Source organism: Podarcis erhardii (genome assembly GCF_964252035.2).
Source record: "Podarcis erhardii genome assembly, chromosome: 11".
NCBI lineage: Eukaryota > Metazoa > Chordata > Lepidosauria > Squamata > Lacertidae > Podarcis > Podarcis erhardii.
Window position 1 is genome coordinate 31,569,585 of NC_138501.1, and position 26,624 is coordinate 31,596,208.

At 41.0% G+C, this 26,624-nt stretch overlaps 1 long non-coding RNA gene across 1 annotated transcript in view; it reads right to left on the reverse strand.

The window, feature by feature from the left end:
* The window catches only part of LOC309352665, a 76,396-nt gene extending 63,005 nt beyond the window's left edge, over positions 1-13,391 (reverse strand). Inside the window, exon 1 of the long non-coding RNA XR_014161406.1 lies at positions 13,183-13,391. This is a non-coding gene — a long non-coding RNA (uncharacterized lncRNA). The remainder of the gene's footprint in view (positions 1-13,182) is intronic.
* Between the last annotated feature and the right edge of the window lie 13,233 nt (positions 13,392-26,624).

Sequence of the window (26,624 nt, forward strand, 5' to 3'; positions counted from 1 at the left end):
CAAAGTTGCCTATTTAGCAACTGTAATAGGACTTTTTCAGTTTCATAAAGTACCTTGATAACTGGAAAGTGCCAGTTAATGGCAGAATGTTCCAACTATGAATTTCACAGAGATTAATCTACCCCTTTAGAATCCTAAGAAGCCAATCAAGTGGCCGCCCCAGTCTTAGATGTTTTACAATCTCTGTGGGCACAAAGCTCAAACGGAAACTACTGTTCAAAGTCTAAACTGTCATCTTCATCTTCTTCCAGCATAAAAATACAAATTTTTCACCATATAAAGATTTTTTATAATAGCAATAAAGCAACTCTAGAGAACATGGTTGTCTTGAGATAGTTTAACTGTGCCTGGTACCTCATAACACCCTGGGGATGTGGCCGCCTCATAATAATCACTTTCTTTAGCATGCCTTGCTCAATTAAGGAATGGAGCTAAAAGGTCAGTGCAGGATAAAAATGTAAATCTGAAAAGTTTTCATCTTGACCCTAACTCCTTGTCATAAAACCTAAATAATATTCTGCTGCAATAATAGCGTTCTGAATCTCCACCCTGATATGCAGAAACCAGGATATGTTTTGCAGACTAGCACACTATCTTGGAGCAATTAATTCAAAATAGATCATTTGCTTGCTTGTTGGGTGAGGAGATGGGCTAAATCATAGCTGTTCTGCATGCCAACAAAGAGATATTTATCTCTTCTCATAGCAACTCTAGTCAGAAGCAGGTTTTTACTATTAACATAGAGTTGATTTCTGTCAAGAGCTATCTCCCCTCTCTTGCTGCCCCCAATGGCCAAGGCTAGGCATACAATGCATTAGAAAAGCTAATATTTTGCATTAAGGCTGGGCCTACATAGGACCAATCAATCCAGATTTAGAAAAATAATGACCTGTGTTTTAAGCCAGTGATGTGTACACAACCATAGTTTCAATGGTTTCAACACTAAGCCTGCTGCAGTTATGGAATCATGGGATACACGCAACTCATTATCCACTGTGATTTACTAAGAGGGTTCCTTTGAAGAGTCCATCCATACATCAAGTAGGGGCAGTGGGGCACATAGGGACACATTCTTTTTGCTATCCTACCACTTTCTTTTGGTTGCCTTGCCAAAATTCTTTTGTAAGTTTTAAACATTTGGACATAGAGTTTAAGTGAAGAGGGAAGCAGGGAGAATCCCTAGGGGCCAAGTTATATGTTCATCTTACGCCTCCTGATCTCTCTCTTTCTCTCTCCCCACTACCTTACTACCCCATCCTATTTTCCTCAAAGAGAAGGAAGTTTCCCTGCTTATATGCTGCTTCCTTCTCAGGAAGCCTCTGTGAAGGGAAATCAGAATCCTCTTATGAATCCCTTGTTGGAGAAAGGGTAGATGCCCTCCCCAAAGTCCACATTTTCAGTGAAAGGCCTGTTTAGTTCAGCATCTAGTTGCTTTTCATTGGGTTGAAATTTTAAGCATAGGCCTTTAATACATTTTAATCCTGACTGTGCATTTTTCTATTATATCTCATCTCTGCCCCTAGAGCTAGGACTTGGATGTCCAAAAAACATTGGAAAATTCAGCTGTAAAATAGGTTTCCAATGTTTGGTTTGTAATCATAGAAAGACAGGATATAACTATAATAATCTATATGTATTAAAAATGTGTTTGTGGGTGGAGAATGAACCTGTACAGCAGGGTACCCTCCAGATGTTGTTGGGACACCAATTTTCAGCTCTAGTGGGCTGTAAATTATAGGTTATTCTGGAAAGGAGGAAAAGACTCAGTCTTTTACATGGTAGACGCTTGATGCATATGGGGGCTGGGAAACATGGCCTGTTGCATTCCTAAATGCCAGCTCAATAATCAAGAGATGACAGTCCTGGAAACATACCAGAACTGCTTTATTTCCTCGCCACAAAGCAAATACATCTATATATCACCTATATTGCCTCCAAGAAGAAGAGTGAGAAATTCAAGCACACATCAGCAGGATCGCTGCTCTGGATGCAGAGGCGGAGCTCGCTGCTCCGGCACTTCAGGGGGGCGCCGCCTGCGGCGAGCATCCCAGGGGGGCGGGGCAGCAGTCACCCCGGGTCAGGCCACACCCACTGCACCCCCTTCTTTCACTAGTGTCTGGAGGGGCAGGCTTGTCGTGGAATGGACCTCCTGGAGTGGACCTCCTGGTTATGGAAGGTGATGTGGAGCTTCTCATCAAAGTGCCTGGTTGGGTTAACCAGTGTCTACATCCACCTTGCCCCTGACAGTAGGTCCAAGAGCCCCACTGTTTCCACCATGGCCCACCACTCAAGGACCCAGCCGGTGCAGCATTTGGCTGAGCTGGATTAGCAACAGGCATTATGTGTATTTTAATGAACTGAATAGTGTGAAAGATCATGAGTTGGGGGGGGGGGCTTAGAGAACATCTGTATGCAGGGGTGAAGCAGGGGAGAGGGTGGCTGGAACCCTGGGTGCACGATTTTTAGCCGCCCCCCCCCCCAGGAATCCCTGTCCCATGCTGCCTGCTGCTCTGACCATAGTTCCTTACCATGTGACAGGAAAGTAGTTGTTATATTGGCAGCTTGCCCATCATAAAGAGCAGAATGCTCACAATCTCTGCAGTCAAAATGGCCTTTTATTTTCACTGTTGGTGATGTGAAATTTCTTCCTCACAATTAAGTGCACTTGTTCCAATAGTGCATGCCATGCGTCCCTTTCTGCTGTTACTGATATCATTTGAGAGAGCAAGGAAATCCCACAGCACTACTTAAAAGCCCTTTAAATGTTAAAATGTTTTATATCCTGAGAGGCTGAACTGGTGAACTTTACATTTTATTTTTGCATTTTAAAAATATGGTAAGTTTTGGTGTTCCTTAAATATGAATCTTCATAGTGGCTAAAAGACTGAGCAGGAAAGCAGAAAGCTCCCAGTTTGAATCTCTTCTCTACCATGAATTCACTTGGTAGCCTTAGGCAATCTTCTTAACTTCTGCTCTCATCTGCAAAATGGGGGTAATACCATGCATTTAGCTTACAAGGCTCTTGTAATAATTACAAGCTATTGTATGTGAAATGCTTTGAATTGTTATACAGTTGCTAAGTATTTGTTGTTGTTAATATCTGATAGATTTAAAAAATAGGCCACATTTCACAATGACTTGATACTTTCTGAAGTCTCACACCACTGGTATTATCTTAGGGTTGGTAATAAGGTAAAGGTCAAGGGACCCCTGACCATTAGGTCCAGTCGTGACTGACTCTGGGGTTGCGGCGCTCATCCCTTTACTGGCTGAGGGAGCCGGTGTACAGCTTCCGGGTCATGTGGCCAGCATGACTAAGCCGCTTCTGGCGAACCAGAGCAGCGCACAGAAACGCCGTTTACCTTCCCGCCGGAGCGGTACCTATTTATCTACTTGCACTTCGACGTGCTTTCGAACTGCTAGGTTGGCAGGAGCAGGGACCAAGCAATGGGAGCTCACCCCGTCGTGGGGATTCGAACCACCGACCTTCTGATTGGCAAGTCCTAGGCTCTGTGGTTTAACCCACAGCGCCACCCGCGTCCCATAGGGTTGGTAATAGCATAGCACTAAAAGTAAAATCAAGATTATTGTTTTAATTGTCTGGTAAGGGCTTCAATTTATTTCAGAGTACAGTAATGCACTAGATTATTTCCTGCACATTTGATACTCCAGCTCTAGAACAGAAAGCAAATACTGCTTTCCTTTCCCATTAGAATACAAAATATCATAATGGCATCCTGATTTTGGCAGCTATTAATCTTAGCACTCCCTCAAGTCAATGAAAATGCAACTTTATGTGGTGCACAATGACATTAAAGGCATACCTGTATTCAAAATGTGCCTGTTTTGACAGAAGAGATAGAGATTTAAACAGGAGTTTCTGCTCTGGATCTGTTCTGTGGCATAAATGATGGATGCAGGAAAATAATACATATTTTCATTGCTTTCAAGTAATAGAATCTTCATTCCATTCATGGCCCTGGCAAATAGGAATGAAAGTGTGATTTCTGTCATGGAAACAGTTGCATGTCTTTCATTCTCTCACTGCAGAAAGAAAGAAAAAAAAGGGGGGGGAGATATTGTGTTGAGAAAAATAATCTGATTGATAACAATTTAGATCTACTCCTGAGTACTTCAATAATTGTTTTCCTGTGGCATCAAGACTTGCTCAGGGTGTGTTCCACCTACAAAAAGGGCTACGATACAAAGTTGCCATTTAAGTAGCTCTGGCTGTCCAGAGGTTTTGGGGCTTGAGTTCTTTCTCCCACTGTCCTCATACTGTTTGGCAAACCACTTTTGAAACTGAGGAGATTCTCAAAAGCAGCATATTATCCTTTCTGCTGTTGAAATATCCCCCTCAGAATAGAACTTGGGAGTACATCTTCATTTAGTCAAAGAAGTGATGTTAAATTCTTGAGAATAATCTTTTGGAGAATATTCTCGATTAATGAGGTGTGTACATTTAAAGCAGCTGTGTAGACGACACAGAATTTATAGTTTGTAGAGAGTATTCTCATCTCACGTCACTAGGTAGGCGTCAGTGCCAGTAATTTCAGTCTGAACTGGAACCAATACATTGATTATTGAAAACATGTTTTTACATGATACTGACAGGATTATAGTTTTTTTCATAATAACCTCTCTATTGCAGAAACATTTCCATTAATAGAAATATATTTTGTACCTGGCAGGTCTCATACTCTCTCACAAAAGCACGTGCCACTTGCCCTGCAGGCTCTTTCAGCTGCAGAAGCTCAGCATTGCATCTGAAATGTCAGTCTTTTTAGAAAAAGAAGTATGTTGTCTGTTGAAGCTTGACTATGGAATTCAGAAGTTGGTAACTTGATGAGTTTATTAATAAGGTTTTATACAGATCTCTGGTAGAGCTCTTCATGCAGTCGTGCACCAGGGTTTCTCTTACTCCAAGGGCAAAGAAGGAAGGTGTGTGTGTATGTGTGTGTGTGTGTGAGAGAGAGAGAGAGAGAGAGGGGGTTATCCTTAAATCAGGGATAGCTAACCTGTGGCCCTCTGGGTTTTACTGGATTACAACTACCCTCATTGATCATTTGGGAAGTAGAATCCAACAGTACACAGCTAATTCACAGAGCCCAAATATAACACAGCTGATTTGCAATCAGGAAAGGGGCAGCTTGTTGCTGGTGATGCATCATATTCTTTGTTTTTTGAGCTTGAAATTGTGGGATGTAAACACAGGAGCAGTCAATGACAACATTCCTAGAGTGTACATGTTAGAACATGGGGAGGGATGTCTGTCCAGCAAGCAGGTAAACTTCCTGGGGACGGACTTCCTCCGCATGTGACCAGAGGTGGGTGTGGCCTCACCTGTGCAGGTAATGATAAAAGCACAGGGCAGGCAGCCACTCTCTCTCTTGCCTCTTGCCTCTTGCCATCTTCATCTTCTGAAGGAGCAACATGCCCTCTTGGCTCCCAGCCAAGAGAGGACAGTACTATCTTGCTACAAGATAGATTCTAACTGCATGTAACCTTTTTAAGCCTGCCTACCTTCTGGGATCATATTGTGAACAGAACGTGAGTAAACTCTTTTATACTTTTATAAAGACTGTGTCGTGTCTTGTATTTTAAGAGGGAACAAAGGGGAAATTACCAGAGTAATTATTATAGAGGTTCTAGCGAACCTGTGCAAGCGTTACCGTTGCGAACTTAAAGGGGAATGTCTATAAACTCTGCTGATATTTTGGGAACTTGTTAGTACAAGTTGGATAAGGATATAATTAGTCAATATATCCTCTCCTGCACCCCAGAACATTCCCACAAAGGGTTATGGGCCCAGTATTGCATATTTCTGCGTATTTTTGAAGGATTGCGTTGGATTGTGATTTTGAGTTGAGTAGTATTTTTCTGAGTTAACTTCCTGGTAAGCACATGGTCCTTTGTTCCATTGTGCAGTGGGGATTAAGCACCCCCCCTTCCCTCAGAGTTCACAGTGACCCAAGGCAGTGAAGAATTGTTTTGCATTTTTGAGATTTTTGAGATTTTGATTTTAAAATTTTGAGAAATTTTGAAATTTTGAAGAATTTTTCAAATTTTTGGATTTTAAGATGGCTAGAGCAGCTTTTGATAGTGATGCAAAGCTAGGAATGCCTGTGCTGAATGAACACAATTTCATACACTGGAAGCAGCGCTTGATAGCATGTTTAGATTATAAGCACATTTTGGAAGCTTTAAACCCTCAACCTACGGGATCGTCTGAGGAAGCTTTAGCCAAGATAAGTGCTTGGAAACGCATGAACAGCGAAGCTAGACACATAATTTTGAGTGGACTTCGTGATGAGCAGCTATCATTAATAAATAGTACAGATGATGCATCTCAAATCTTAAGAGATATTGAGCGCGTGTATAGAGAATCTAGCATAAACTGCTTCAGAAACTTGGTGTGTAAATTAACCAGAGTGAGGATGAATTCAAAAGAGGAATTCACAGAGCACATCAACAAGTTCACTGAGATTATTCAGAGAATTGATTTGACTCCCAAAGCTTTTGATGAAGATACAAAGATAGCATTTTTGTTGTCATCACTTGGACCACGCTTTAGCGCATTTGTAAGTTTGATGGATCATAGACAAGGTCTGACTTTTAAAGACTTGATTGGTTATTTAAAAGAAGAATGCAGAGATAGAGCTGAATCTCCAGTGAGAAATGCTAAAATCAAGGACAGTAGTTATGCATCTAGGCGATGTACAAAGTCCAAAGAGATGCCTAAGAAAGTGATTTGTTTCAATTGTAACAAAGAAGGACACATTGCAAAGAATTGCAGGGCTCCTAAAGCCAAGAAACCCCACCCCTTTCAGCCAAAAGGAGAAAAGAAGGGGAAATGTGAATGCACATGGCTACTGCAAGAAAGGAATTTAACTGTCCAGAATCGTGAAAATAGACGTAATAAATGGATAATTGATTCAGGTGCCAGCTCACATTTTTCATATAAAAAGGACTATTTTAATGAGATAAATGATGAAGAAGGATCTGAAATTGAAATTGCAGATGGGAACATTGTTAAAGCAAAAGGTGCAGGTTCCATGAGTCTGAAATGCAATATAAACAATGAATGCATTGAGAACACAATCTCTAGAGTTTTGTATGTACCAGAGCTGAGCTGCAATTTAATCAGCGTGTCCACACTGGACAAGAAAGGTTTCCAGATCACATTTGGAAATGGAGAATGCAAGGTGACTAGAAATGGCAAAGTGTTTGCTCAAGCAGAGCTAATCAATGGTGTATATGAGCTTGATCTTTCAGAGAATCAGTCTGCAAAAGTGGCACATTCCAGCCAGAAGGATGAAGCAGATCTGGACCTGTGGCACAGAAGGCTTGGACATAGAGACACCAACGTCATTCTGGATCTACAGAAAAGAGATCTTGTAAGAGGTTTGCAGGTAAAGCAGAGCAACAAAGCTCCAGCAAAGTGCATAAGCTGTATTACTGAGAAGGCTGTAAAACCTTCATTTCCACGTTGTGCAGAACAAAGAAGCAACAAAGTGCTTGACATAGTGCACACTGACATATGTGGACCCATGAGTGTTCCCTCACTGGGAAAGAATAGATATATTTTAATATTTCTGGATGACTTTTCAAGATTTTGTGTTGTATATTTCCTCAAAGAGAAGAGTGAGACAGTGGACAAGTTCCAGGAATACATTGCCATGGTCAAGAGCAAATTCCAGAGAGCTCCAGCTGTGCTAATGAGCGACAATGGAGGTGAGTACTGCTCAAATGAAATGCAGGCTCTCCTGGCCAAGGAAGGAATTGCACACGTAACCACAATTCCTTACACACCACAGCAGAATGCCATAGCTGAGAGAAAGTTTAGGTCCATTATGGACATGACAAGGTGCATGCTAAAGGATGCATGTTTGCCACAGAAGCTGTGGGCCGAAGGAGTGTACACGTCGGTCTATTTGCAGAATAGACTGCCAACTAAAGGTGCAGAGCGCACACCATTTGAACTTTGGCATGGGAAAGCTCCCAATCTGTCGCACATACGTGTGTTTGGAAGTCCGTGTTACTTCCACGTGCCCAAGGAACACAGACACAAGCTTGACTCCAGGGCAAAAGCAGGTATCCTGGTGGGATACGCCTCTGGAGGCAAAGGATATAGAATTATGGACTTACAAACTGGTAAGACAAATGCATACCATGCGGTTTATTTTGATGAATATGGAAAAGTAGACACTAAGAACACTGTTGTGGATTCTTCCGATGAGTCAGAAAGGACTCAAGAGTTTGTATATTTCCCTTTTGAGACCCCACAAAGTACTAATCTGCCTTCAAGTGTTACAGCGCCCCCTACAGGCGACGCACCAGAAGACGCAGAGGACCAGAACCCTGGCGGCACCAGAGACGAAGATGAGGACTCAGATGGGGACATGCCTGCGTTGGAGGAGGATGAGGAAGCTGATGCGGTCGCAGAACCAGAGGTCAGGCGCTCGTCCAGAACCAACAAAGGTGTCCCACCATTACGGTTGTCCTACTTTGCAGGGTCGGCGTTTCCACAAGAACCTTCCACTTGGGAAGAGATACAGGAGATGCCAGCTGCAGAAGCCAGTCTCTGGAGGAAGGCCGCGCAGGAGGAGATGGATGCACTGCATCAGAACAAGACCTGGACACTCACTGAGCTGCCTCCCGGTAAGAAGGCCATTGGCAGTAAATGGGTTTTCAAGGTTAAGAAGGGGTCAGAAGGAGAAGTGCAGCGCTACAAAGCTAGACTTGTAGCACAGGGATTTTCACAGCGTTTTGGTGAAGATTATGATGAAGTTTTTGCACCAACCGTGAGGTACAGCAGCGTAAGAATGCTTCTAAGCATTGCAGCCTCCAAGAAAATGAGAGTGAAACACATAGACATTGCTACCGCTTTTCTACATGGGCAGATTTCTGAAGAAATTTATATGAAACAGCCCAAAGGTTTTGTGAAACCACATGAGGCACATTTAGTGTGCAAACTGCAGAAAGGACTTTATGGACTTAAACAGGCTGCTAGAGCCTGGAACCAGAAGTTGCATAAAATGCTGACGCAACTTGGGTACAAGCAAGGCGACGCTGACAAGTGCTTGTACAGTAAGTCAAATAATGGACAATTCTCATATATCTTAGCTTTTGTCGATGACCTGATTATTGCCACAGCAAGTGAGAAAGACTATACACAGATAGTAAAACACCTTAGCAAAGAGGTGGAGGTCAAGGAGCTAGGAGATGTCCAGTACTACCTCGGGATCCAGGTGGAAAGAGAAGAGGACGGCTCATTTCTTCTCAGCCAAAGACAGAAGATCCACGAGCTAATTGAGCACATGCAGATGCAAGACGCACATCCAGTTGCTACACCGATGGCTACTGACTTCCTGAAGAATCAGCAGGATTCGAAGCAGTTGCCAGACAACAATGACTACAGGTCGGCGATTGGTAAACTTTTGTATTTAGTTACCACATGTAGACCTGACTTAGCTAATGCTGTGGGGATTCTTAGCAGAAAAGTGAATTCTCCCACTGAGCATGATTGGGCAGGTGTAAAGAGGGTGGTGCGATATTTGAAGGGTACCATGAATTGTAAATTAAGGTTACCAGCCGTCAGAGACCCTAAGTTGGTTGGGTATACTGATGCGGATTGGGCTGGGGATAATGCTGATTATAAATCAACAAGTGGTCATGTTTTCATGTTTGGTGATGGACCTGTTTCATGGGGCAGTTATAAACAGAGCTGTGTAGCATTATCTTCCACAGAATCAGAATACGTTGCAGCAACAGAAGCCTGCAGAGAGATCGCCTGGCTTGATCAACTCATAAAGGACTTTGGGTTGGTGAGAAAAGGGCCTGTCAGCTTGCTAGAGGACAATCAAAGTTGCCTGAAGCTGACGCAGAGTGAGAAGTTCCTGGCCAGAACAAAACACATTGGGGTTAAGTACCACTACATACGCCAGATGATCCAGGATGGACTTGTGGAACTATCCTACTGCAGCACCCAAGAGATGACTGCTGACATCCTGACGAAACCCCTACCAAGAGAGAGTTTCCAGAATCTACGTGTCAAGCTGGGACTCTGGGTGGTTGAATAAAGTTGTTTATGTTTTGTGTATGTTGTATTGCCTGAGAAGGGGTATGTGGGATGTAAACACAGGAGCAGTCAATGACAACATTCCTAGAGTGTACATGTTAGAACATGGGGAGGGATGTCTGTCCAGCAAGCAGGTAAACTTCCTGGGGACGGACTTCCTCCGCATGTGACCAGAGGTGGGTGTGGCCTCACCTGTGCAGGTAATGATAAAAGCACAGGGCAGGCAGCCACTCTCTCTCTTGCCTCTTGCCTCTTGCCATCTTCATCTTCTGAAGGAGCAACATGCCCTCTTGGCTCCCAGCCAAGAGAGGACAGTACTATCTTGCTACAAGATAGATTCTAACTGCATGTAACCTTTTTAAGCCTGCCTACCTTCTGGGATCATATTGTGAACAGAACGTGAGTAAACTCTTTTATACTTTTATAAAGACTGTGTCGTGTCTTGTATTTTAAGAGGGAACAAAGGGGAAATTACCAGAGTAATTATTATAGAGGTTCTAGCGAACCTGTGCAAGCGTTACCGTTGCGAACTTAAAGGGGAATGTCTATAAACTCTGCTGATATTTTGGGAACTTGTTAGTACAAGTTGGATAAGGATATAATTAGTCAATATATCCTCTCCTGCACCCCAGAACATTCCCACAGAAATGCCTCCTGTATCTGGACTCCATGGTGAAGGGCTTTGGGTCTGATCCAGCAGGGCCCTTGTGTTCTTTAAAGTCTGAAATCAAGCTGAAAGCAGATTCTTGAAGAGAAAAGTGGAATCTACTCGACATTTGACGTAATGTTGTCACAAACTCATTTTTAAAATTACTGGAAATCATTTCAAGGATAATGGAAGCAGTGTATTGTTAATTAGAATAACTTCTAATGGTGCAGGCTGCATAATGGGAGAAGGGCAGATGCTGCCATAGGGGAAAAAAACCAAATTTGAATGCATGCTCCTCAAACAAACCCTGTTGGCAAAGGTACCATTAATGTTGGGGGGAAATGTGTGTAGAAAACAGGGAGTAAGGCTGCTTAGCCTTTCTCGTTTACTGATTCTACCTTGCAAATGCAAATTATCTCCTACATCCTGCTTATTTGGTTTAGGTTCAAAACCACTGGGACAATTGCTTTGTAAATTGCAATTCCTCTCTTTATCCTCTTTGGTGTCTTTATGCGGGGGAGGGGGGGTCTGAATTGTTGCAGTTTACTAACATTACATGCACTTATTGGAACCTAGGTGCTTGAGAACAAAGCACTGAATGTAAATGAAATACCACATTAAAAGCGGTTTGTTTGTTTTGTTTGGGTTTAATAGGGGAAGACCTGCTTTTAGAAATCAGGGGCGTAATGTGAAGTGTGGGGCCTCATTAGAACAGCCATTCCTGGAATCCCAGCAAAACACTTCACAATTCACACAATTCACGCAGTTTTGTTTCTCGGCAACTAATTATTTTTATGTTCCGGTAATGCCCTGGGCCTTCAGAAGAGCTGATTTTACCTCTTTCCATTTAGCGTAGGCCACAAATGCTTAGAATAGAGAGGTGAGTGCCTTTTCCTGCTCTTTGGCTCCAGCCAATTTTATGTTATAAACAAGATCAATTAGACTGGTGTTTGTCCTGACTGTTTCTCCTTCCTTTCCTTTCTGGCTGTTCAACCTGAATACCTTCTCCAAAGTACTCCCTCCTCCCTGCCCTTATCTACAATATTTTGTTAAATGTCATAATAAATTGATTGTGGGAGCCTTAAAGAGAAAGGGAGAATAGCGAGCGACCATGTAGGGCAGATTAAGAATAGAAACCAGAGCATGAAGAGATACTTCAAGCTTTTGCATTTCCACTTGATGAGGCATTCCCTATTTATTAAAAATAAATTAATGCACTGCTCACGTTGGCCATTTTTCTGGCTATATCTATTTTCACCATTAATTAATGGAGAAATGAAAGATTGTGCACAGTATGCTTTAAACAATATGAATGAATGAATGGGAGAGCTGGGTGAATAGATCTCCTCCTTCCCCTCCTTTTAGAAGTACTGTATAAGGGCAGTGAGGCTAGCTGCATAAATAAGCACAACAGTTCTGCCTCTTTCTTTTTACTTTTTATTCTTTCCAATACTAGACTAGTCACACACAGCAGACAACAAGAATCAGAGCTCTGGAGTACTGGGCAGAATCTGGATCAGGTTAAGAAAAGTTGAGAACCTTTAATACAGGGATAGCCAATGTACAGTGTAGACACTCCAACTCCCATTTGCCTCACCCAGCATGGCTTGTCATCAGGGGTGATGGGAGCTGTAGTCCAACAATATATAGAGGGCACCATTAACCATTAAACTAATAATATGAATATACAGATGACCCATCCACCAACATCCATATCACCAAAAAAGGCCTTGGTGAATAGGTGCATCTACAAGAAAGACTCAGTAATGAGACTGATTGACATACCTCCAAAGAGGGGGCCTTCTTTGTGGCAGCACCGCAGATCCCATATTGAGTCAGTGCCTGATTGGTCATACCCATTGGCAGGGTGGCAAGAAGGGTGTCCCCTGCAGATTGCAAAGTCTGGGCAGACAGATAAAAGGAGAAGTTCTCCTTTAAGTATTTGAGGCTCCCGCAGTTGAGTGATTTCCTATGTCAGCATTAGGCTTTTGAATAGGGCATAGTAGCATATAGACAGCCAGTGCAGATCCTGGAGAATTAGCATTTTTGTCTCTAGTTTGATACATAGTTCAGCACTCCAGCATTCACATTCTGCACTAGCTGCAAACTTGCAGAGAGTTTTCAAGGGAAGCCTCACTCACTCAAGCTCTCGTCTTGAATACGCATATATTTTTTCCAAACTGAAAGGAGGACATAATGTAACATTATTTTAATACTTTGTTATTTTATTTTATTTTAAAATTATATCCCACTCATCTGCCCCTGCTCACAGTACCTTTAGGGTGGCTAACAATAATAGTAAAACTACTAACAACATAAGTAGATCCCTGGTGGCCCATATAGCCCAGTAAACTGTTCCTGCAGTGGCTAACCAGCTGCCTATGGGAAGCCCAAAAATAGTTCCTTGGTGCAGCAACACTCTCCCCACTTGAGCCCCCAACTACAGTGGTACCTCGGGTTACAGGTGCTTCAGGTTACAGACTCCACTAACCCAGAAATAGTATCTCAGGTTAAGAACTTTGCTTCAGGATGAGAACAGAAATCATGCTCTGGCGGCGCGGCAGCAGTGGGAAGCCCCATTAGCTAAAGTGGTGCTTCAGGTTAAGAACAGTTTCAGGTTGAGAACGGACCTCCGGAACGAATTAAGTTCTTAACCCAAGGTACCACTGTACTGATATATAGATATAAAGATATAGATATAGATATGTGTGTGTGTGTGTATGTTTAAAGAGATCAAAGGTTGGGTTTGGGGGCAGGTTCATGTCACAGTAGCATCTAATCTAAACATTTGTAAATAACTATTTGAACCAAACATTCTCACATGTATGCACACTGACATTTCAAGGTGCACAAGTCTGTGTAGGCAGAAAACTCCTACCTCATATCTCTTAAAACCCTCAGAACCAGATATTCCATATGATCTCTGGGCAACTGCAGTTTCTGTATTCAAGGATATGTTACTAAAAACAAGCCTGATCAACACAGTGGGGCATAGTCTGCAAAACTGAGCTGAGCTGAGCACAACAGCAGCTAACTAAGTCCATCTTGATTCCTATTGTACCCATCAATGTTGGAAGGACAGCGTTGATGCAGGCTTTTGGGAGGGAGCTGCTGGGGAAGGAGATGCAGCTGCAGAAAGCAATCCTGAAGTTCTTGTGGATCTTGGCTAGGGCAAGGGAGAGAAACCAGCCACCCCTAGACAAATGAATAGCCCACCAAGTATTCTCTAATTAAACAATAATAATTCACAGCAGTGGAGGAGAGTAAGAGATCGTGCTCCCACTTTGTTTTTAGGTACAGAAAATATGTTCTCAGTGTTTGAGGGTGCCTGTGGAGGGGTGCCTGGGACAACCAGACCGAACTGCACACACGGGGTTTCTTCCCTCTCATACAAGGGATAAATCTGTAAAAATGTGCAAGTGGAGCCACTGAAGGAGATCTGCAGCAGCCCATCCCAGCCAGGCAAGATGAATGGCAGAGAGAATGGAGGCTATTTGAATACTGATGTGGCCCTCACTTTCTTCCATTTCCATTAATGACATGCTCATCAAGGGCAAACAATGGGACCGGCTGCCGGCGCCTGTCACACTGTGTGGGTGCTGGGAATGCCAGGCTGTCATCCCAGGGCTGCATTTAGAGACCTGCACGCTAATAAGAAGTGCTCTGTGCCATCAATGCAGACAGGTGCTTCCGAGGCTGGGACATGCTCCATTCCCTTCTCCCGTAACCCTCCTCTTCTGGCCCCCCTGTCAGACACCATGAAATGCACAAATTAACAGCCCCATCATGTTGGGCGGCTGCTGCTGATGGTGAAAGCAGAAAATCAAGTTGTCACCCAGGGTGCAGCTATAAAGCCACAGCCTCATTTCTCTCTGGGTGCCCTATAATAGCAAATGCCAGACAGCTGGATGGATGGGAAGCTTTAGATTAAGGCCCTGATGCATTCTGGCCAGAGAATTAGCACTGGTGTATTTCCACTTGGGTTATTTGTGCACAATGCAAACATCTGGGAAAAGCCCAGGCTTAAGGGCATATATATTACGTTGCTTCATCCCGTACACCGCAAGCAATGAATACAACCAAAGTAGTAAGAAACCACAATAATTCCTTCCTCTAATCTACCCTCCACAGCTCAAAAAATTCTCAATACTGACACTACTAGACTTATTTGTGACTTCATGGTACTGAGAGGGCTACTTTTCTGTTTACATGTGACAGATTGTGCCACAGTGCAAATTATTGAAGTTGAGTACCTTTGGTCACATTTCTAAACTCAATAGCTTCAGCAATCAATACAATCAATTGGGGAGGTGTTCCAATTTCTGACTCTTATCTTCAGGAAGGTAAGAAAGGAAAAGGCACCTTTCTGGGTATTCCCAGTTTATTGCTTTACAACACTACTTACCCTAATATTCAGAGGCAGAGTTTAATTTAAGTCAGCATTAATTAATATTTTGATATTGGAACATATTGTCAGTAGTAGGGCTCAGCTGTGGTACATCTGAAATTACAGTTAAAGTGGACTACCTTTGAGCATGTGCAGAATGTCCTTTCCTTCCTTCACCGTTGGGTGTCTATAACTTCAGTTCCCAATCACTGCCACAGTATCAGGATTTGGCTACACCTGGACTTTTAATAAATCTTATTTTAGAAACTTATTTTAGATGGTGACAGCAGTCACGAAATTAAAAGACGCCTGCTCCTTGGGAGAAAGGCGATGGCACACCTAGACAGCATCTTAAAAAGCAGAGACATCACCTTGCCAACAAAGGTCCGTATAGTTAAAGACATTGTTTTCCCAGTAGTGATGTATGGAAGTGAGAGCTGGACCATCAAGAAGGCTGATCGCCGAAGAATGGATGCTTTTGAATTATGGTGCTGGAGGAGACTCTTGAGAGTCCCATGGACTGCAAGAAGATCAAACGTATCCATTCTTAAGGAAATTAGCCCTGGGTGCTCACTGGAAGGACAGATCGTGAAGCTGAGGCTCCAATACTTTGGCTACCTCATGAGAAGAGAAGACTCCCTGGAAAAGACCCTGAAGTTGGGAAAGATGGAGGGCACAAGAAGAAGGGGACGACAGAGGACGAGATGGTTGGACAGCGTTCTCGAAGCTACCAACATGAGTCTGACCAAGCTGAGGGAGGCAGTGGAAGACAGGAGTGCCTGGCGTGCTCTGGTCCATGGGGTCACGAAGAGTCGGTCACAACTAAACAACAACAAATTTTAGAAACTAAACAGTATGTCAGAGATAACACAGAGATAAAATCCAGACTATCAGAAGGTGGAATAAACAACATGGATGTACACTAAGTTCTACTGGTACAACATAGATTGTCCAGGAACGGGCTCTTCAATAGATGCACATGCATGTGTATATTTCGCTTGTGGTTCATCCAAGCAACTTACTCCATTGTGAACTCATGAGCTAAGGTAACATTTCTTGAAAAATGTTGAGAGGATTAACTGCGAGTAAGGTGAATGATCCATTCAGATGTAATGTTTTCACTTGTAGACATCTGTCGAACTTTATGTACATGTGCAGACAACTAAACATTTTGGGACTAAGTGTGCTGTTTTGGTACTTTCAGTTCCTGCAGCAGCCACTCAAGAGATGAAGGTGGATTTAACCTATTGCAGCCTTCAAGGTTTTTTGGACCAGACAACTTGTGGATTTTGTGAATGCGTATATATAATCTTTCCAGGGATATAACAGACTGAATATATTTATATATACTCTGTCTTTCATGCAGACACACAGCATCACTGTAATACTCATTGTGGGGTTTTAACTCATCCAGAGATGACAACTGATCTTAAGACTCCTCAGCTGGGGTCCTGGCTAAATTCAAAAGGCCATCATCACTTCATGGGAGAAAAAATGAGACACCTGCTCATATTATATACCTAACACAGACAATATATTTATCCGCAGAACGGGGAGAGGCTTATTCATAAATGATGGTGACAACCACCTATAGCAGAAGTGTAAACATTTGCCCCACATGCTGCCCCATGCCACTGATAAGTAATGGAGAGGCCTGAGCCCTTCAGACTCCAGAGACTTTAATGACATAATGGGCATAGAACTTCCACATAAAACAGGAAGAGCAACTAACGAAACTTACAACATAAAAACCCCCTCCTGTCATTTTTATAGTAATAGTAAAACACTTTATTGAATTTATGAGCTACATAATGACTATGAAGAATGTAACTTGAATTAGAACCAACTTGGAAGTATAATATCACTATAAACCTTTTTCTATTAGCCTGCTCCTTTATTATTTTCTTCCATTGCCTTTAAAAAAAACCCAAAAAACCCTAAAGGGACGTTTACTTTCTTCAAGATTCTCCCTGGAATCTAGTTCATAATCTTTCTATAAATTATAGGCTTTTTGAAAGGGTAAGAGCAGCACACAGTAGCATCATTTCAAGTTAAATAAAGTTTTGTAAAATATACAATACCATTTAAACAAAAGAGATATAGGACGTTTCTTTCATCATATATCTGACATTTTCAGATGAGACATGCAACACAATTTCTGTTCTTTATTATTGTTTCCAGAGTGGTAGCCGTGTCAGTCTTTTGCACTGAAAAACAACAGTCTTGTGGCACCTTAAAGGTGAACAAGATAAACAAATCTATTATGGCATAAAGTTTTGTGGGCTGGAATCTACTTCATCGGATGCATGAATTGTTAACTTGAGCTTTTTTTTAAAAAAAACAATAATACATGCGGCTTCTTCTTTTTGGGGGGGGGGGGGTATTTCTACCAGTCTTACATTATTTAAAGGTGTGTGTATGTGAGTTAGAATAGAATCCAAGATAGGCTTGCTTTTTGTCCATCCATTTCTTGAGGTGTGATCTAAAACACTGTCGTTAAAAGCCTAGGGGCTATTTTATATCCAGAGCCATTATTTTTGTGGCCAAGTTTGTAAATGAGCAATTGCAAGGGTGGGAAATGTACATAACACACTGAGAGCAGGATGTTTTACTGTGTTTTCCAATTCCGCTTTACTTCTTTAGTCTCTTGCCGTCTCCAAGGGATTTTCTGAAGGGGCAATAAAATAAAATGGGTGAAACAAAGCCATAAGCCGGTTAAATCTGAAAGACATGTCATCTCATCTAAAAAGAAGAAACGGACCATTTCCACACGTAGAGCTGACAGCAACGCCTGAGCTAGCAATAGTGCTATTCCATTTGATTTATAGAATAATGGGGTGACAAATGATGACAAAAATAAACTTTTACTGCACTGAACTGCTCCTTTATTTATGAAATTTGGCCAAGTAGTGAAATCTTTTATCTGCAAGTTGTAACATGGAGTGGAAACGAGCGATTATGGTGTGGTAATAGTAATCCAGTGATGGAGGCCGAGTCAGTTGGAAATGGATTGAAGTAAAATAACTACTGCACCATGATAAATGTGAACAGCGCTTTGCTGACAGATGATCTAACAGGTGTTCATAACAACTATATAAGAGGATTTATTTATGACCAGCCACAGCCGCAGCACTGTAAATCAGCTCCAGCAGCTGCACACCACTGAAACCAAGTCCCTGATGGAGGAACGGTGCAAGAACCCAAAGAACACAATTCACTCCAGAATCATAATCACCAAATAACACTTTTTAGGCAATTATACCATACTGCAGAAATCAGAATGACTTTCAATTATGCAAAGTTAAGCTGCCAACTAACTTTCTCAAAACAAACAAACAAGCAGTATATGGACTAGCATGACAATAGGGTGCTTTTAGGAGACAACAGTCGAAAAGCAGAACTTGATGGGACTTACACCATAGTAGGGTTTTGCAATATATATGAATTTATGACCCAGGAAAGCTGTACTAGAAGCCACCACATCATCTTATGGCAGGCACCACTGTTTTGAGAGTGAGAGGCTAAAGGCTTGTCTACTCCACTTTTCCAGAGCAAGGGCCAAACTGTATCCAATTTTGGGGACCACAGTTTAGGAAGGATGTTAACAAGCTGGAACATGTGCAGAGGAGGGCAACCAAGATGATCAAAGGTCTGGAAACCAAGCCTTATGAGGAACGGTTGAAAGAGCTGGGTATGTTTATCCTGGAAAAGAGACTGAGACTGAGAGGAGATGTGATAGTCATCTTCAAATATCTCAAGGGCTGTCACATGGAAGATGCAGTAAGCTTGTTTTCTCCTGCTTTTTTTTTTTTTTTGTTTAATAATATTTATTAACATTTTAAAAACTACAAAAGAAAGAAAAAGAATTAAACAAAACAATACAATACAAAAACAAAAACACCACACAACACCAACCCCAAAACATTAAATTAACAAAAGGAAACAAACACAATTTAAAACACATCTAATAAGTTCAATATCTTAACTTTCATTTACTTGTTTCAACGACCTCGCACCTCCCTTTTTGTATTCCACTTTAATTAACTGTCTCAGCAATTCCTTTCCACCTTCCTCTGTTTTCTGTCCTGTAATTTATCTTAATATATTCTAACCTTATTTTTCCCTTTAATATATAATTGTCTTAACATATTTTAACCTTATTTTCCCTTTAACACTGTAATTTGTCTATTTGTACTTAATTCCTTGTAAGATTTCTACTAAAGCCATATAACTCCTTTCCAACATTTTTCTAACACTCATTAATTTTACAATATTTTTATAAATAATCTTTAAACTTTTTCCAATCTTCTTCCACCGACTCTTCTCCCTGGTCCCGGATTCTGCCAGTCATATCCGCCAATTTCCTATAGTCCATCAACCTGGTGATCTTCTGTCCGATGCTCTTAACTCTTTTCCAAGTCCCTTCTGCGAGTCTTCTTCATATTTATACATGAGCTTTACTTTGTCTTCCACTGATCTTATTTTCATTTTCCTTCCTTTGAGGCTGAAGAGTAGATCTCGGGGAAACTCCCACCTAGAGATGATTTTGTTCCTTCTCAACAGGGCAACCAAATCTCCATAGTTAAACCCAAAATCCAAAAGATATTTCGGGACGTCTTTCAAAATTTCCACTATTGACTGTTGTTCTTCTAGGTTCTTCTGGTAGTTCCAACAGTCTCTTATTTTGTTCTTCTCTTTTTTCCCTCCTCTTCCAAGTCCGAAGGCCCTCACAGTTTTAATCTCTTCTTGACCCAAGTCCCGGTCCCCAAAATCATCAAATTCCTGTGTGAGGAAATCTATCAAACTTTCCTTCTCCAGTTCAGGTAGGGCTCTGATCCTCGAAATCTGATTTTCTTTAAACTCCGTCATAGCAGGCATCAACTTATGGTCATCAAATTGCATCTGTAAGGCTGGGACTCTCTCTCTCTCCAATTGTGTTACTTTAGGTTACTTTCTCCTGCTTTTGAGGGTAGAACTCGAACCAATGACTTCAAGTTACAAGAAAGGAGATTCCGACTAAACATCAGGAAGAACTTTCTGGCAGTAAGAGCTGGTAGAAAGTAGAATGGACTCCCTCGGGAGGTTGTGGACTCTGGTTCCTTGGAAGTTTTTAAGCAGAGATTGGCTCCCCTGTCATGGATGCTTTAGTTCAGATTCCTGGATTGCAGGGGGTTGGACTAGATTACCCTTGGGATCCTTTCCAACTCTACAATTGTATGATTAACTCTAACTTGCAATATGGAATCCACATTTAAGTTAATATAATGTTTTTAGCATCAGTACGTTTCAGCTGGTTTCTCAGAAGAGCGTTGTGATGCATCTCATCTTAGGTAGGCAAGGCTGGATGAGGATCCACAAACTGATACTCAATTAGCTAATCCAGTCATTTGCTCCGAGTTAGGATGGTTCAGCTCCACGTACCAACCAATGCATTTTAAACTATGTATACATCCTTGCATCAGTGTGTTCTAGTTAATCACTAGGGCTGCAATATTTAATTGGTTATATAAATTGATTAAAAAAAATTAATCGGGCAAACTAAAGAAGTACTTATGCAGATAACAAGTACAAGCTGAAAAGAGGTTTTTGGTCACAGATTATTCAGAAATTGTCTATCCACTTCCAAAATTGCAAGCTGTAAGTAGTGAACCAAGGTGCATGGTTCTTTTCCTTTTCAGCGTTACAACAATTTTGATTTCAAAACATCTAATTGAGATTTCATGTTTTAAATATTTTGAAAACAAGGTGATTGTCTCAAACACTCAAACACAAATATCTCAAATACTTCAGCACAAAGTACTTCTCTACACTAGCTTAGGGCTCTAAACAGAAATGGTCAAGTGTTTTTCCAGAATCATGCCAGCAGGTGGTTGAACTAGAGCAGGGATAAGGCATCTGTGATGTTCCCTCTGATCCTTATGTCAGCCTCAGCCAGCATGTCCACTGGTCAGGCATGACGGGTGTTGGAATCTAGCAACGTTTGGAGGTTTGCCATTCCTGTACTTAAGAGTGAAAAATGCACACCAGGAAATCATCAGTCCACACTCTTCTGGGTATGCTCAAAATGTAGTAATTTGTTTGTTGACGAAAGATACTCCTTCCAGATATATGGTCACATTTTCAGTGCTTTAAAATAAAGCTCTCCAGAAGTTCACAGCTTTCTGCTTTTGTTAAATAAGGTTGCTTAGTCCTTCCCTAAATCTATCCTTCCTCTTTACTATCCCTGTCCTTGAAGACTGTAACTCCCTCCCCTGCCCACCAGTCACCAGTAATGTCAGATACATTACCTGTTTTACATCCTTTATGTCACGTCACTTCCCTTCCTCCACCCCAACTTACTTTCCCAATATAGGGCAAGTGATGATTCAGTTTGGCTCCACTACATCCTCCAGACTGTTATTAAGGCTATTTCTGGTACCCTTGCCAGAAATGGATGCTCTTCCACTTTGTGTTCCTGTTGGATCACCACCCTTCTGCCACATCATGAAGTCCTTGATTATCCCATGAAACTTTGGGCCACTGTAATAACTCTGCCTGGATGGCTCAGCAAAATGAAATTGCAAGTGCATCCTTCCAGCATAGCTCCATACCGAGGACTATAGAAGTCTCCATAGAAACAATGTTTTTATTGTTTTCACTATTCCTAAGACTCAGGGCCAAGTAACAATTTAAAAGTGAAGTCACAAGAAGGGCCAGTGATAATAACAGACCCTACCCAGTTGTGATACAATTGGCCAGAGAAAATAACCTATTACTGGCCAATTAAATATTTAATAAACATTAGCTTATTACTCAACTGGTAACAAGGTTCTTCACTAACAGGGAAGTTAATTACATATAGAAACCTTGTTAACGAAATAATGGGCTCAGGTAGAGTTCATAATAATTTATAGGATAATCCATTTCCTTGCCAGTGCATACATCCAAAGAGGATTGTTGGCAGGGTTTCATAGAATTGCTGTATAAATGAATTTTGGAGATCACCTCTGGTATTTTGAGGTATATGGAAGCACAGTACAAGCTGTGCTTGCTTATCCAGCTCACTTCCTCAACCTGGTGCCCTCCAGATGTCTTACACTGCAACTCTGATTAGTCCCAGCCCTTGACCACATTGTCTGAGGCATTTGGAGGGCACCAGTTTGGAGAAGGCTGATCTAGTAAGACACTTTTTAATCATTCAGCATATCAGTCAACTCTTTCTTCAAAATGAAGCAAAGGTCCTAAATTCTAGTAACTCCATTTCAAGCTCTTCAGCATCAAACCTCATGATGATGAGCTGCCAAGATTCTGGTGCCTTAAAACTAGTTTTTCAATGGACATTTTACTATACAATAGAGAAGTGCTTCTGTCTCCTAAAACAAACACAACGTATGGAGAGGAAACAGTCCAGCAGCTGGTGGAGCTGGGCTTCTGAAAAAGCAATGAAGTGCTAAAAAGGGAAGATTTCAGAGCTGGACTAGCTGAGGAAGCTTTCACGCTTTCAGAAAGACTCCAGCAAAATACCAGAGAGTGTTTAAAGGTAGGGCAGTCAACAGTTGGATGAAGCAACACAAAGAACAGATTAAATGTCTCCATACCTTTCCAAAGGAGTAACTGAAGTTTCCAAAAATAATGGATTGCCTTCTCCTGGTTGCCTTTTGACAGCCAGACTGCATGTGCATGGGCTCAGCTTTCCATCTGCCCAATTCTCATGCATTGGCCTTTCTTTCTGTATCATCTGAAATGTACTTGAGGAAGGGCCTTCTCAGTGGCCAAACCTAATCTTTGGAGTAGTTTATGAGAAAGCTTCATCTAGCCCTCTTGTTGACAGCCTTTCACACACAGGCAAAGGCTTTTTATTTAAACATTTGGCCCGCTGGGCTGACTTGCTTTGTTTTGCTGCTCTGCATTTTAATATGCATTTGTAAACTAGTTTTTGAACTAGCTACTGATTTTGTCTGCTCTTATCTGATTTTCTTGTGGCTTACCTGTTTTTGTATATTAGTTATTGTTTATTGTAGATTTTATTGTTGACTTGCCCATTTTTTAAATAGAAAAGTGAGGTGTAAATATAACAAGTAATAAATCAAGGCTTGGGGTACTTCAAGAGTGTGACTGCCTGCTTCTTTCCTGCAGCCTTTGTGCTGTGTGCTGCACAAAGGTTTTGTGCTGTGTGTTGGAATAGTGGGTGGTGAGCCATGGGTGTTAGTGGGGCTGGGCAGTTTGCCTGCTTTTCTGTTCCATTCTTTAAGCATGGACTGCATGAAGCTGTTTAGTGTTGTGGGGATTTTATTTAGTTTGTTTTAGAAAAATAGTTATGCTGTTGTGGGGGTGTTTTCGATGGTGTCTCTCTCCAAGTGGACCCACTGTTTAGTCTCATCTTCTAGAATATATGTGATTATGTGGTGTACTTGGCTGTCGATGTAATGTGATTCTATGATTCTAAGGGAGGGTGCAGGTATTTGCGGCTTATTCTTGGCTTTTTGTGTGAGAAAAACAAGTGTAGAGAACCTATATTAACTGTTCTGTATTTTCTTTTAAGCACCCTTTAGGCAATTCTAAGTTGGTAGGCCCTCAAACCATTGCTGCTCTTGGCTTTGCACAAGCACAAGGTAAAAGAGGCTTTTTTGGGCTTCAGTCTTAGCTTGAAATACCTCAAGGAAAGCATGTTAAAGTTGTATAGAAAATGTTTCACCCTGTGATTGAAGGTGGCAAGCCAGATAGCAAGCGTTAGGGGAAGTTATAGCCTGGGGGTAGCCACACATTTCCTTGTGCCCAGAATTTGTGCTCCTGGGTAACTGGGGCATATAGTCCCAAGATCTACAAGTAATCACCACATGCTTTTTACATTATCTTACTCTTAGTCAAGAACCTGGCTATACTGACTCATTACTGCAGTTGTTCCTGTTCTGTCTTCTATCACTCAATTTCAAACTCTAAAACAGCAGCACCATATAGAATTCCAAAAGTCTCTTGGCCCTAATATTTTTATCAGCTTGGCCAATCATATTTCCAAATGCTGTACCAACTCCTTCTGCTGGAACACAGATAGTTTTGTTTGGGATCAGGTGAGATTCATATAGCTTGCAGACTTTTTAGTCCTAAGGACATTCAGTCAGTTTCTGCAACTCCTGATTTTAAGCTGTCTGTGGGCAGGGACCAATCTTGTTTTGCTTATGAAACAGTACTATGAAATTTAAAATAGTGTTTTTAAATGTGCTGCTTATCCAATAAACTAACCACAATAAAGAATTAAAGTGTAGCCAAGCATGTTTTAAAATATCAACATTTACATTCACATTTTTAAAACAGGAAACATTTGCCCTAATTAAAACACATTATCCAAATTGATTAATCTGAGTCTTTCTCCCATTTAACTGTGGCAGGTAATAGATTTGGGAATTCAAATTTAGTTCTCCCAAAAATTAGGATTCATAATAGATGCAACTATTTTATGCTACCTCAGGGTGTTCTATTTGAATGCATACAGTACTTTTGAGTGAAATATGTGTGCTTCACAGAAATTATTATTGTATTTTGAATTTACATTGGATTGCAATCAGGTCAGCAAACTACTCACAGCACACACCTCATTCAGCTGCATATGATAATGAACTTTTAAAGATACTCTCTCATTAACAGAAAAGAGTAGAAAAGGGTATCTAAAATGTATTCATTTTACTCATTCAACCACATTCGTATTATTCCTTTGCTAATATTTTCTACCTCTTAAAAAAATTAGTGATTTATGTAGCAATGAGTACAATCTTCCTTGTATTTGAAAACTGAAAAACATATTTAGGCGAGTAATAAAAGTGAGCTTCAGCAAAACCAAAACTTTTAGGCATCACTGTGAATCACTATCACAGAATAAAAATTGAAACTTACTTACAGGACTTTTTGTATATTGTGGTAACTTGGGCTTGCATAATAGCTAGGAATTTCCAGAGATGGAGTAAAAAACTTTTCATATTTTACCTGTTAGGTCAAAACTCTTGGCAAATAAATGAAGCTCTCTAGGACCATTGAATGAATGGGCATTGCTAAGCAACCACATTTTTCAATTTGATGTGGGTCTTCCTAAACCATCATGAGTGATCCCAATGGCTTTCTAACTAAACTTTCTAAACTCAAGAAGAGATAGTACTATCATAGTCTCTCTGACTCTTTTCCATCCAGATATTTGTAATTCCAATTGGGTCAAAATGTTTATATTTTCTCTAGGCATCTTTTCATTTTCTTCGAACTTCTCTCTCCTCCTCCTCCTCCTCTTTTTGCATTTTTTAAACCCAACATAAAATATATAAATGAATACTTGCAGTGTCTTAGCTAACCACCTCCTCTTTTAGGGAAGCTTAGTGATCTCCAGATAGTTGGTTGGCACTGAGGTTGGATTTTCAGAATATTTTGAGTGGGTACTGTCCGCAGGGTAGAAGTTACAGTAATTCTTTGTTCTGTGCTATAACGGAGTGACTACTTTGCCATGTAACCTGTATGGAGCCAATGCCTGTATTTATAAAAATTGGTTGAATGCAGTACCATGCCCACTTCACCTCTATGTTTACTTCTATGCCTCTAGCTTATATACAAATTGCATCTTAAATAATCTGCAGTCAATATGAAAAAATGTTGTCTAAATCTGGCCTTAAATGAGACACTGAAACAGTTACTCACTAGTGGACCATTCAACAGAATTATACCATATAGATTTATGTGCTTTAGCAAAACCATTACAAAACCCAATAAAATCAGACATGATATCAAGGATACATTCTCATGATTGTCATATAACTTCATTTATCAACTGACCTTGAACAACTTACATTGGCCAAATGGGGTAGTTCCAGAGTAGTAAAATGGAGACCTTTTAAAAAGGCAAGATATAGAAAGCAGTTCCGAACCATGGGTAGCTTGTTGGAACAGGAACTGCATAACTGGTCTTTTTAAATAATTTAATAGTATTTGTGTATTTGAATATTAGTGACTTTCTCTTAATAAACCTTACATGGTCTCCTCTGACTATACAGTATATGTGTTGTTAGTGTTCCAGCGATCAGAGTGAGCTCTGTGACCTTTAGATACAAAACAAATTCTCTCTCTAAGCAGTTTTTAAACTCACATGAGCACAAACCTCTCTAGTCTACTTTATGTATTGGATGAGTAGGCTATTGACCATGGAAGATACAATAAATTGACTACAGTAGACCAGTCTGTCCCTAAAGTGCCACAGAATCCTCATTTCTTCTCTAGTATAGAGAAGCTGCTGCATAAAGCTAAATTCTATAACCAAATGATAATGCAGAAGAAAGGTGGTGTGATCACTTACATGTTACACTGGACAGAATAGATACATTTCCCAAACCCATCACCTATGATGTAAATCTAGAATTAAGTCTGTAATAAGTTGACTAATGAAACTCATTGCAATTTTTGAGGCTTTCTAAAAAGAATTTCAACACTGAGGTTCTCAAGTAATAATCAAGTTGTAATAGAAATTTTGTTTTTAATAGCTCTCAGAAGAAAACAAA